Source organism: Schistocerca nitens, chromosome 1 (genome assembly GCF_023898315.1).
Source record: "Schistocerca nitens isolate TAMUIC-IGC-003100 chromosome 1, iqSchNite1.1, whole genome shotgun sequence".
Taxonomy (NCBI): Eukaryota; Metazoa; Arthropoda; class Insecta; order Orthoptera; family Acrididae; genus Schistocerca; species Schistocerca nitens.
This window is the reverse complement of record NC_064614.1, coordinates 153,055,766-153,068,840: the sequence shown is the minus strand read 5'-3', so window position 1 is coordinate 153,068,840 and position 13,075 is coordinate 153,055,766. Positions and strand designations below refer to the sequence as shown.

Below are 13,075 nucleotides of genomic sequence, written 5' to 3'. Positions count from 1 at the left end.
TTTGTATTGACTAATCTCATATCAGTTGCACAAGCCATTGTACTGATTTGATCTACAGGACAAATAAATAATAAATAAAATAAAATAAATAAATAAATAGAGAATATTTAGATTTTGTTTTGTGATACATTAAGTGTCATAAACTAGCCTGTAGAACATGGTGTTTCATACTACACAACCTCTGTTAAATTTTTAGATTTTTTTTTTAATATGTCTTCAATGAAACATTCCTCGCAAAATCTTATCAAAAAAAGTAAAGAATAAAGTGAATTGGATTACACCAGGAATAATAGTTTCTAGTGCCAGAAAAAAGCAATTACATAATAAGCTTAAAGTAAATAGAAACCCAAATTTTGTAATTTATGCTAACCACCACAAGACTAACTTTAAGAAAGTTCTGTTGTGTAATACCACAACTCTTTTTGTGATCCTGTACCCTATTTCAGTCTCATCTCCACACTCCCGAAGAGGGATATATGTAATATTAGTAATTTACACGTATTTAAACTGTTGCTTTGACATTGTCTACATTGTGTCTCACCAATATATACACTCCTGGAAATTGAAATAAGAACACTGTGAATTCATTGTCCCAGGAAGGGGAAACTTTATTGACACATTCCTGGGGTCAGATACATCACATGATCACACAGACAGAACCACAGGCACATAGACACAGGCAACAGAGCATGCACAATGTCGGCACCAGTACAGTGTATATCCACCTTTCGCAGCAATGCAGGCTGCTATTCTCCCATGGAGACGATCGTAGAGATGCTGGATGTAGTCCTGTGGAACGGCTTGCCATGCCATTTCCACCTGGCGCCTCAGTTGGACCAGCGTTCGTGCTGGACGTGCAGACCGCATGAGACGACGCTTAATCCAGTCCCAAACATGCTCAATGGGGGACAGATCCGGAGATCTTGCTGGCCAGGGTAGTTGACTTACACCTTCTAGAGCACGTTGGGTGGCACGGGATACATGCGGACGTGCATTGTCCTGTTTGAACAGCAAGTTCCCTTGCCGGTCTAGGAATGGTAGAACGATGGGTTCGATGACGGTTTGGATGTACCGTGCACTATTCAGTGTCCCCTCGACGATCACCAGTGGTGTACGGCCAGTGTAGGAGATCGCTCCCCACACCATGATGCCAGGTGTTGGCCCTGTGTGCCTCGGTCGTATGCAGTCCTGATTGTGGCGCTCACCTGCACGGCGCCAAACATGCATACGACCATCATTGGCACCAAGGCAGAAGCGACGCTCATCGCTGAAGACGACACGTCTCCATTCGTCCCTCCATTCACGGCTGTCGCGACACCACTGGAGGCGGGCTGCACGATGTTGGGGCGTGAGCGGAAGACAGCCTAACGGTGTGCGGGACCGTAGCCCAGCTTCATGGAGACGGTTTCGAATGGTCCTCGCCGATACCCCAGGAGCAACAGTGTCCGTAATTTGCTGGGAAGTGGCGGTGCAGTCCCCTACGGCACTGCGTAGGATCCTACAGTCTTGGCGTGCATCTGTGCATTGCTGCGGTCTGGTCCCAGGTCGACGGGCACGTGCACCTTCCGCCGACCACTGGCGACAACATCGATGTACTGTGGAGACCTCACGCCCCACGTGTTGAGCAATTCGGTGGTACGTCCACCCGGCCTCCCGCATGCCCACTATACACCCTCGCTCAAAGTCCGTCAACTGCACATACGGTTCACGTCCACGCTGTCGCGGCATGCTACCAGTGTTAAAGACTGCGATGGAGCTCCGTATGCCACGGCAAACTGGCTGACACTGACGGCGGCGATGCACAAATGCTGCGCAGCTAGTGCCATTCGACGGCCAACACCGCGGTTCCTGGTGTGTCCGCTGTGCCGTGCATGTGATCATTGCTTGTACAGCCCTCTCGCAGTGTCCGGAGCAAGTATGGTGGGTCTGACACACCGGTGTCAATGTGTTCTTTTTTCCATTTCCAGGAGTGTAGAATGAAGGAATCATGTTTCTGGTTATATGGATTCAAATACACTGAAGATTCTCCATGCTGTAACTTAGTAATTTACACTAATTTGAACTACGAGAGCGGTTCAGAAAGTAACGTCCGATTGGTCACAGTGCGGGTTGTGGGGGGGAGTAGCAACGCCATCTGTGCGTTCAACGCACTCAACAGGTCAGTCGGCATCAAGCCGTGCTCGAGTGAACGTCGTACCTGCGCTAGTTTAGTTTTTGTGGCAGTTTGAAATGTGTGCTGCAATAGAAAACCCCGCCAAATGTGAAGTGCGTGCTGTCATACGGTTTTTTACAGCCAAAGGATATTCTGCAGCAGCTATTCATCGTGAGCTTTGTGCCGTGTACGGACCAAGAGTTATGAGTGAAGGAGTTGTCCATGAATGGGTACATTTATTTAAAAGTGGACGAGAAAATGTTCATGATGAAGAGAGGAGTGGTAGACCATCATTGGTGACTGACGAACTCGTTCAGACAGTTGATGCAAAAGTTCGTGAAAATCGACGTTTCTCAATGTCGGAGTTGTCTACTGGTTTTCCACAGATTTCTAAGACTCTCTTGTACGAGATAGTGACAGCAAGATTGGGTTACCGTAAGTTCTGTGCACGATGGGTGCCCAAAATTCTTACCGACCACCACAAAACTCAAAGAATGGCCTCTGCATTACACTTTCTGTCACGTTATGAGGACGAAGGAGAACCATTGTTAAACAGAATCATGACCGGTGACGAAACCTGGATTAAGTACATGAACCCTGAGACAAAAGAACAATCAAAGATGTGGGCACATTCAAATTCGCCTACCAAACCAAGAAAAGCCTCGCAAGATTTTTCTGCCAGAAAACTGATGGCAACGGTGTTTTGGGATGCCAAAGGGGTGTTGTTGGTTGAATTCATGGAACGTGGTACGACCATTAATCAAGACGTGTACTGTGAAACAATAAAAAAGTTACGACGGGCTATACAGAACAAACGCCGTGGTATGCTGACTTCCGGTATCGTTTTTTTGCACGATAACGCCCGTCCTCACTCTGCTCGCAGAACAACGGCCCTTCTTGAGTCCTTCAAGTGGGACGTTATCAACCATCCACCTTACAGCCCAGACCTGGCGTCAAGTGATTATCACCTCTTCATGCATTTGAAGAAATGGCTCGGGTCACAGCGGTTTGATGACGACGAAGAGCTCAAAGATGCGGTCACAGGCTGACTCCAGGCACAAGCGGGTGATTTTTATGCAGAAGGAATTTCAAAGCTTGTGAAGAGATATGATAAGTGCCTCAATCGCTATGGAGACTATGTAGAAAAATAGTGCAAAGATGTAGTTGTAAGATGTATATATTAAAATATTTTTATTTAACTTGGTGTATTTTTTTAAATCAACTGGAGGTTACTTTCTGAACGGCCCTCGTATTATTTTGACATTGTTTACATTGGGCCTCACCAGTATATAGAATGAAGGAAACCTATTGGATTAAAAACTAATGTACCATCATAATTTACACACAATACAAAATACAGGCACATGGTAGGAATAAAATTGCTATTGTAATTATGGAGTAATTAACAATGAACGTTCTGATATTTCAAGTTATTGAGGGATAGATATTTTAAATTGTTCATTCTCCTAATATATGACATGATGATTTTCAGTCAGAATCAAACATGCTCATGTTCTAGTTGGTGTTAGTTTACTTAATACTGTATTTACTGTACTTACGACTATATGGAAATGTAAAACTTTACTCGTAAAAAATTTAATTAATTGAATCTAGGCCTTTCATTCAATAAAATTAATCGACTGTTTGCCTGTAAATAATAGGATAATTCTCCTTTTAGTTAGTATAGTAATATATATTGTTGCAATGATAAAACATGTAATTTATAGTCCTAATAGAAACAGATTCTTTCCTGTCTTTTTATGAAATTATTCACTATTATCCCATGTAATTTTCTATGTAATTTGGGAAGATGTATGTAAAAACTTTAATTGTTATGTATGCAAAATTCAGTATGTAACAATAACAGTAATTGTTTAGAATCATATAAATAGAGGCAATTTGTACACTGCCATAAGTCAGTCTTGTGTCAGTCATACGTAAGTCCGTCTTGGAGCAAATTTTATATTAACAGCATGTAGTCAGATTTTGTACGTTCGCCACCAAACATCTAGCATGCAAAATAAAATTCTTTGCGAACAGGAATTTCTGAAACTTATTTAAACCATTACATTATTCCCATGTGGTGATGCAGTAACATCAAGATGAACCTACAGCAGCGTCTGGAAGCAGCACCCCGGATTACACAAGATACGTATATTTTTTTTGGTGGAGGATATCCATAATAAGATGTGGTGTACTGAACATTGTTTTTTTTGTGTTAAGCAATGATACACATCCAAAACTTCACCACAAAACAACTTGAAAATTTTCTTATAAAAAATGACATTATATCTAAAAATCAGTTTGGTTTCCAAAGAGGAAAAAGCACAATAAACGCCATCAGAGAATTCACAGAAAACCTAAGCACCTCACTGGACCAGGACAAAAAGGTTTCAGGAATATTATCGTAACTAACAAAAGTCTTTGATTCAGTGAACCACTCATCACTACTGTACAAACTTAAGAGCTCCAATACGAAGGATACTGCATTACAGTAGCTCAACTCTTAGGGCATGTGATAGAAATGAAACAAAGTGTTGTTTCAACATCAGATTCAGTCATCTAGTACTCTGAATGGAAAACAGTTTCCCAAGGGGTCCCACAGGGTTCAGTACTGGGTCCATACTGTTCTTGTTGTATGTCAATGATTTACCATTGAATATCAATGCTCATTCGATCTTGTTCACAAATGGCACCTCAGTACTGATAGAAAAGGACACAATTGAAAAAATTGCACACTTTGTACGAAATCCTGGTTCCATAAAGATGGACTAAAACTGAATGTCACCAAGATCCAGATAATGCAGTTTGTCTCTGAACCAGAGACAGAAATGGGCCCTGTAAAAATTGCTTTATAATACTCAACTGATGACAGAAGGAAGCCAAGTGAAATTCTTGACAAAAGTCTTAACGGAAAGACACATACAGACTTATTGTAAAATAAATTAAATTCCCTAGCTTTGTGATGTTTACTTTATCTGGTGCCACTAATATCAACACAAAAAGACTGTCTATCATAGTTACTCTGAGTCAGTTATTCGGCATGAGATAATATTCTGGGGAAATTCTACAAAGAGCACAAGGTTATTAATTATTCTGAAGAAAATCATTAGAAACATGTTTGTTGCCCATAAAATGAGTCATGTCACCCATTATCAAAGAAATTAAAAATACTAACCATTCCTTCATTGCACATTCTTGAAATTTTGATTTTTGTACATAATAACCAATGTAAACTTGAAAAGTATTGCTTTATTTTTTTTTTTTTATTTATTTTTATTTTGATCCAACATCAACTGATTACAAAAAAACTTTTTTTTGTTCCAGTCTTCTGGATAAGTCAGAGCCTTACTTACTAGGGTTACATATTATTGGCTGGCACTTTTATCTACACAACTTTTTCTAAATTTAGTTGAGAGAACAGAGTTACATATTTGGACTATACAGAAAAAAAAGTTGTTATTGCCATACTTAGATTAAGGAGTCTACAGTTTGTAACAGTATTCATATCTCACATTCAAATATTTACAGTTTGTGACACAGTGTAAGACCTGAGATTACATATATTTTTAGATAGATGGTCTTCCATCATACAAGTGTACTAAATCTAGGAACTCATCTATTGAGTATACAGGATTGTTTAGGAGCCATAATTTTAATTTCATTTTTAGTTTTGTAATGGGCAATTTGGAGATATTAGGATGGAAGCAATTCAGTAGTTTTATGCCTGCATAGTGAGGGCTTTTCTCATAAAGTGTTGTTCTATGAGAGATGATGTGGGGTCTCTCTCTACCTCTAGTGTTGTGATCGTGTATTTCTTTATTGAGTGTTTTGTTACTGTTTACTGCCATAATGATTATCTTCAGCACATACAGGTTATGAACAGTTAGTATTTTAAATTCTTTAAACAAATTTCTGCAGGACTCCCTGGCACATTTCTTTCCCATAATTCTAAGTGCCTTCTTTTGTAAGGTAAGTACACTTTTCATATTACCTTTACTGCTGGATCCCCATACCTCTATCCCATAACTTAGATGGGATTCAAATAGTGCAAAATATATTTGCCTCAGAGTGGTGATGTTGCAAAAAGGTGTCAGTTTTCTTAGGACATATATGGTAGTACATAGCTTTTTACAAATATCATTCACATGATCAGACCAGTTTAACTCTGCATCTAGTGTCAGGCCAAGAAATTTGGTCGAGTATTGTTTTTTAATGTATTCGTCACCCATTAAGATTTGGTTTTCATGAGTTTTTTGCCTCCCAAGATCAAATTCAATATAGACAGATTTATTTGTGTTTAATTTTAGTTTGTTTTCATTAAAATACTGCAGAATTAAGCCTGCTGCAGTATTGGATTCCACTTCGAGTTGTGAATAGCTTGGATTGCTGCATATTAACGTGGTATCATCTGCATATAAGATAGCTGTTGCATGGTTTGTTATGGACTGAATATCATTTACATAGATAATAAAAAGAAGTGGTCCTAATATTGACCCCTGTGGGATACCAAAATTTATGTCAGTGGTGTTTGATTTGTATGTTCCCTCTGTAGTGCTAAAAGACACAAACTGCTTCCTATTTGTCAAGTACGACCTCATCAGATTATGGGCTGTGCCTCGAATGCCATAGTTCCACAGTTTGTCCAGCAATATGGTCGTATCAACACAGTCAAATGCTTTTTGTAAGTCTAGAAAGATGCCACATACATGTTCTTTATTATCTATTGCTTGAGTGACACCTTCGATTAAGTTTGATGCTGCTGTAATGGTGGATGACCCCTTGACAAACCCATACTGCCCCTTAGAAATCACTTTTTTGCATACCAGGAAGTTCCAGATTCTTATGTATATTACTTTCTCAAAGATTTTGGATATTATTGGAAGAACAGAAATGGGTCGAAAGTTTTCTACTAAATTCCTGTTTCCTTTTTTGAAAATAGGCACAACTCGGGCAATTTTCAACTCATCTGGAAATAGACCATCTTCCATATGAGAATTGATAACTGTTGATAAAGGTGATGCAATTTTATGTATACATTTCTTAAGAGTGTCCAGACTAAGACCATCATACCCTGCTGCATGGGAATTCTTTAAGCTACTCACTATTTTAATTATTTCTTCTTTACTTGTTGGCATCAAAAATATACATCCTGACACTGGTGTTCCTCTGAATTTGTATTTATGATTTTTAAGCTGATTGTTTATGCTGGAGCCAACAGAAGCAAAGTAATTGTTAAATTGATCTGCTATCTTATTCTGATCAGTTTCTATTGTGCCGTTTATCAGCAAGTGATTTTCAGTTGTATGGTTCCCAGATTTACCTATTTCTCTATTTACTAATGACCATGATGTTTTGGAGATATTATTTGAGTTCTGAATGACACTTTCAAAATGTTTCTGTTTTTCTGAAATTAGGAGGTCTACATAGTATTTCTGATACTTTTTGAATTCTTCTTTTAATTTTTTATTGCTCAAGTCATTTAACATAGCATACTCATACCATCTTAGTTTTTCTCTAGCCTCAGTGACTGAACTTGATATCCAGTTTCGGGTTACAGCATGTGACTGAATTCTCTTTTTTATTAATGGGCAGGCTTGGTTAAGAATGTAGAATAGTTCACTTGAGAATTTGCCATAACTATGAAGTGTCGTTAGAACACTGTTCCAATCCACATTCCTTAGCATATTATTCAGCTGAGTTATATTTTGGTCTGTATTCACCCTAATATATCTATAGCAACTGTGTGTAGGAACCTTTTTTATGTGCACACTTAGTTCTACTGCATGGTGGTCTGACAAAGCACTTATAATAACAGAAGATGTAAGATCGTAAAGATGAATACCAGTGATTATGTTATCTATTGCAGACTGGCATGTCTCAGTCTCCCTGGTTGCAGTGTTTATCAGGTATCTTACATTATATTCAAGCAGAGTATTCTTGAATAGTCTAGTGTGTAACTTATCTGCTAATACATTTATGTTGAAATCTCCTATAATTACTAACTTGTTCAGGTGTGATATAAAAACATTCTCTATCATGTCACAAAACATTGTTAAGAAAACTTCGAAGTCTCCACCTGGTGGTCTATATAAACATATAACATAAATTTTGTCATTTGGTATCTTTATACATGCTGCACATAATTCAATTGTCCCTTCTAATGAATATTTACTTACATTTACAGAATTAAAATCAAATGTGCTCTTAACATACATTGATACACCCCCACCTCTGATAGTAGATCTGCAAAACTTATTAGCTAGTACCATGTTTAGAGGTTTAAAAAGTTCTAATTTGGCATCCGATAGCCAGTGTTCACTAATACCAAGCACATCAGGCATAGTTTCATTTACAAACACGTCTAATTGTTCATATTTCTTGCTCAAGCCCTGTACATTCTGGTGGATTATTTTAAAGTTGTAAATACCTTGTTGTAGATTTCTCTGCTTTACTGACTTAAATAAGGTATTTTGTGGTGTCATACTCCATTCCTTGCCCTGGCGAGGTACCAAAAATCCTCCAGAAGGACAGGTTTTCTGCGCCTTGTAGGTCGTTCACTGGGATATGGTAAGTTGCTTGCTGCTGCTGCTGGTGTAGCTCCCGGTGTCATTGATGCTGTCGTTTCTGTTGTTGTTGTTGCTGTTGGTGATGATGGTGGTGTGTCTGTTTCTGATACTTCAGGTGTTGGTTCTGTTGTTTTTGATATGCTTCCTTGTGAACTACTAGCACTCGGTGTGTTTTCTTGCAATGTCAGAACATCACACTTCTCTTGTAGTGGTGATGCTTCATTTTCAGATTCACCAAGTAGTCTGTGGGTCTTGTCCTTGAGGGGAATTACGTTTGAAGTGTCACAACTTAGTTTCGTGTTGGCATTTACTATTTCTATTATTTTTGCAATTACGAAATTTTTTCCTAATCTATTTAAGTGGAAACCATGTCTAGTATGGAATCTCCTTCCTAGTTTGCTTATATCAATGAAAGTCACATTTTCGAATCGTTTGCATATCTGTTTCATCTCACTATTTGCACTTTCCACTTCTTTGTTAACGCAGGACCATTCCGCTAGATCATGACGATGTGGTACTGAAAATACAATGACGTTAGTACATCTTAGTTCATACAGTCGCCTTTTTAGTGAAAGCAACAGATCTTGTTTTTCGTTTCTTGCGACGTCGTTTGTTCCTGCCAGGAAAACGGCAAAATCTTTGTTGCTTAATGTGTGAATTTTTTCGTGGCTTATTGCAGTTGCTGTGCAGAATTTCGCACCTGGTTTCACCATGGAAGTTAAGTTCACATTGCTTTTATTACGGAAGTCAGTAGCTATGTTTCGCCCTTGGCTGTCTGAATATATTTCGATTTTTGTAATTGTTTTGGAGCTACAAAATGTAGGCCTAACTGAGTTGTTTATTTCCTCTTTCTTTTTCACACAATGATTTGTGGTCGCTGCATTGGATGAAAGTACTTCCTTTCTTTGGCTCTTTTCACATATTTCATATTCATCACACGTTAAAAATTCAAACTTATTTGCTTGTGGGAGACGAAAGTTGTTTTCGTTACGATTAACACGACAAAACTTTTTAGGCCTAATAAAGTTACCGTTTTGTTCGTTTACAACCGTTTCACTACCCTTTGAATGGTCTATCACTTCTTCCAGCTTCTGTACACTATCTATCACTGATTCAAGCTTCTCTACATATAGTTTAGCTAACACAAGATCATATTTTAATGAAGAAGTCGTGCATTCTTCTTCGCATTCCGTTTGTAAACACACGATATAACGATAGTTACAGTGCACATTTCCACAGTCACAGGTCATGTTTTTTTCCTCTAAGACATTTAAACATTGACGATGGATCCATTTCTGTGACCACGAACATAATTTAACACCATATTTCACCTTCTTACTGCATTTTACACACACAGGATTTAAAAACTCGTAATTTTCCGCGGATCGGTTTATTAGTACGTTTACACGCGCCGCCATCTTCGAAATGTTTGTGTCAGCTGCTAATGAAACAGACTTGATATCTAGCAAGTGTAATCTTCTCCCCCCCCCCCCCCTTCTTTGTTGTTGCTACTCTCCAGTATGGTAAAGTCTCTTCTGAAGATTCAAGAGAAGTAAAATTTACAATAAACTTGTTACTTATCTTTTCTTGCACAGTTGGCTCCAGTTCTTCATGTCTAGGGGTCTGATTCTTGAAGCTGAAATTCTCACATTTTAGGTTCTCATGGTTAAATTGATCTAAATAATATTCAATAATGTTGTTGCAGAATTTTTGTTCTTATGTTAATTTGTTGTCACATCTCATTATATCAAACTGTCTTTTGAATTTTCACATTTTAAAACCGAAATTACATTGTTCACCCAAAATACAAAAATATGTCCAATCACATCAGAGGCATGCTTACAACTGCTTTAACCACAGGTATGGTAATCACCACAAGGAGAACTTCAAACTTCCCTCACATTACTTTAAACTTTATGCTGAGACAAAAGTTTATATGAGGCTGCAATATATAACAGACTACAAGGTAGGAAAACATTAAACATGGACATTGCTTCTTTGAAAATATTACTTCATAACATTTTAGTAGAAAAATGTTACTATATTATTGAAGAATTAATGGAAGACAGTTGCACAGTTTGAACAATAGCAAGCTATAGACTACTAATCTATAAACTGTAAATATATAACAAATATTGTAGTGTTATATGTATTTTTATTAGATGCACTTGCATAATTGTTAATACCGGTATATATTTCATAACTTTCTAAAAACAATGTAAAAAGATCTTTTGTAAATCATTATATTCATTTCAAACTTGACATGTCTTCTGTACAGCACATCTAATGACCTGCACACGGTATGCAATGATTCTAATAAGCCACATTTCATATATAGTTCAGATCATGATCTTATTTCAAATTATAGTATAAGTTCAACAAGCAGCTTACAGTGAGTTCTTTCTTACATCCCTTTAATTTATACCTCTTTCTTCTTTCTTTCATTTTGGAAAGTTTCATCTCTCTTCTTTTGGTGAACAACTGACATGACATGACAGGAAGATATTTGTTCACACAAAGATGACGAATTTATATACTTGAAATATGTGATGAATAAAATAAATAACATGTGAGGATGTAACTCACATTTCTAAAGAAGGAGATTAATTGACACTGCAAGTTATGTATTAACATTAGCTTTGTACATTCTTTATGAGCTATTGTTTAGCACAACACTGGAGTAATGATGATTATGGGCTAAATCAGAATGGATGGGAGAAGTATGTAAAGTTATAAAGAAAGATTTGATTGAAAGACACATCTAAGTATCACAAAAGAAGATAAATTCAACTTAGCAGCACGTTCACATTGAAAATATTGTATTATTTGAAAATAATTTTATTTCTTATTGCATGTAATTTCATGTCAGTGAACCATACTAAATGTTTGCTGTAAAGTATACCACTCACTGAGCAATAGAAACATTGAGTTGCCAACATGCACACAAAAAGGAAGAAACATGCTAGCTTTCAAATAAATCCTTTAACAAGCTATCACAGTCCACAATTCTGTTATTAAGTTCTGCTTGTTGAACAAATTTAGTATCCACAAACATAATAGCTAAGTGAGTACATCAACAATATTATGAAAGGGACAGATTGCTACTCACTATAAAGATGACATGTTGAGCTGCTGATAGGCACAATGAAGAGACTGTTACTCACTGAGTTTTTGGCCAGAGCCATCTTCAGAAAAGAAAGGAAGAGAAAAGAAAGGAAGAGACACACACATTTACACAAGCAGGTGTACCTCATGCACACATGACTGTTATCTCTGGCCACTCTGCTCAGATTGCAACTGTTGTACTGCATAATATGAGTAATCTGTAGTGGTGCAGGGAAGAGGGAGGGATAGCAGGGTACAGGCAGGTGGAGAGAAGAGTACTGTCTGGTGGAGGGGGATCTTGAGAGGAAAAGGAGAGAATCAGAAGAGAGGAAAAGACTTGTTGACTTGTTGCTGCACTGAGAGACAGCAGCAAAGAATGGTGGTGTGAACTGGGAAGAGGTGATAGGATAGAGGTGGCGGAAACTGTTGGGTGGAGGGTATGGGGTCAGTATGTTATAATAGGTTGAAGTGAGTATAATCTCAGGAGAAACAATATGTTGTAAGGATAACTCTCATTTATGCAATTCTGAAAAGATGGTGGTGGATGAGAGGATCAAATGGCCTGGGTTATGAAGCAATCATTAAAATCAAGCATGTTATGTGACAGAACTGGAATAGGAAGTGCTGTGTGCATGGATTGTGCAGGTCTTGCACCTTGGTCTTCCATAGGGATATGATCCCTGTGGCAAGTGGTTGGGATTGGGACTTCTGTAAGGGATGGACCAGGATGTTGTGTAAGTTGAGTGGGCAATGGAACATCACTTTAGGAGGGGTGGAAGGATTTTGGGAAGGATGTCCTTCATTTCAGGACATGATGATAGATAATCAAAGCCCTGACAAAGGATGTGGTTCACTTTTTCCAGTCTCGGATAGTATTTGGTGATGAAAGGGCACTCCTTTGTAGCTGATTATTGGGGATAATTGGAGAACTGGGTGTGTGTAGTGATTACATTAGATTAATTATTCATTCCATAGACCCACAAAAGAGGGGATCCTCCAGGGTGTGGAACATGTCAGATAAACACATTACAAAAATGTAATTATGAAAACTTGAGTATCATTAATTTTAATGATCCTCAGTCAATAAACAGTAAAATTGTGTACATGTATTTAGAGGTTTAATACTTACATCTGCTTTCATTAAATCCATAATTCACACAGTAGCTAGTTACTTGGCTATTACAACCAAGTATTGTCAAAAATTAAAGTAAATTATTCATTTCAATGATCCTCAGTTAAGAACAGTCAA

General features: G+C 37.9%; 1 protein-coding gene across 1 annotated transcript in view; it reads right to left on the bottom strand.

Moving 5' to 3' along the window:
• The window catches only part of LOC126243870 (serine/threonine-protein phosphatase 6 regulatory ankyrin repeat subunit C-like), a 383,629-nt gene that overhangs the window by 83,416 nt on the left and 287,138 nt on the right, over nt 1-13,075 (bottom strand). The gene's annotated exons all lie outside the window — the stretch shown is intronic.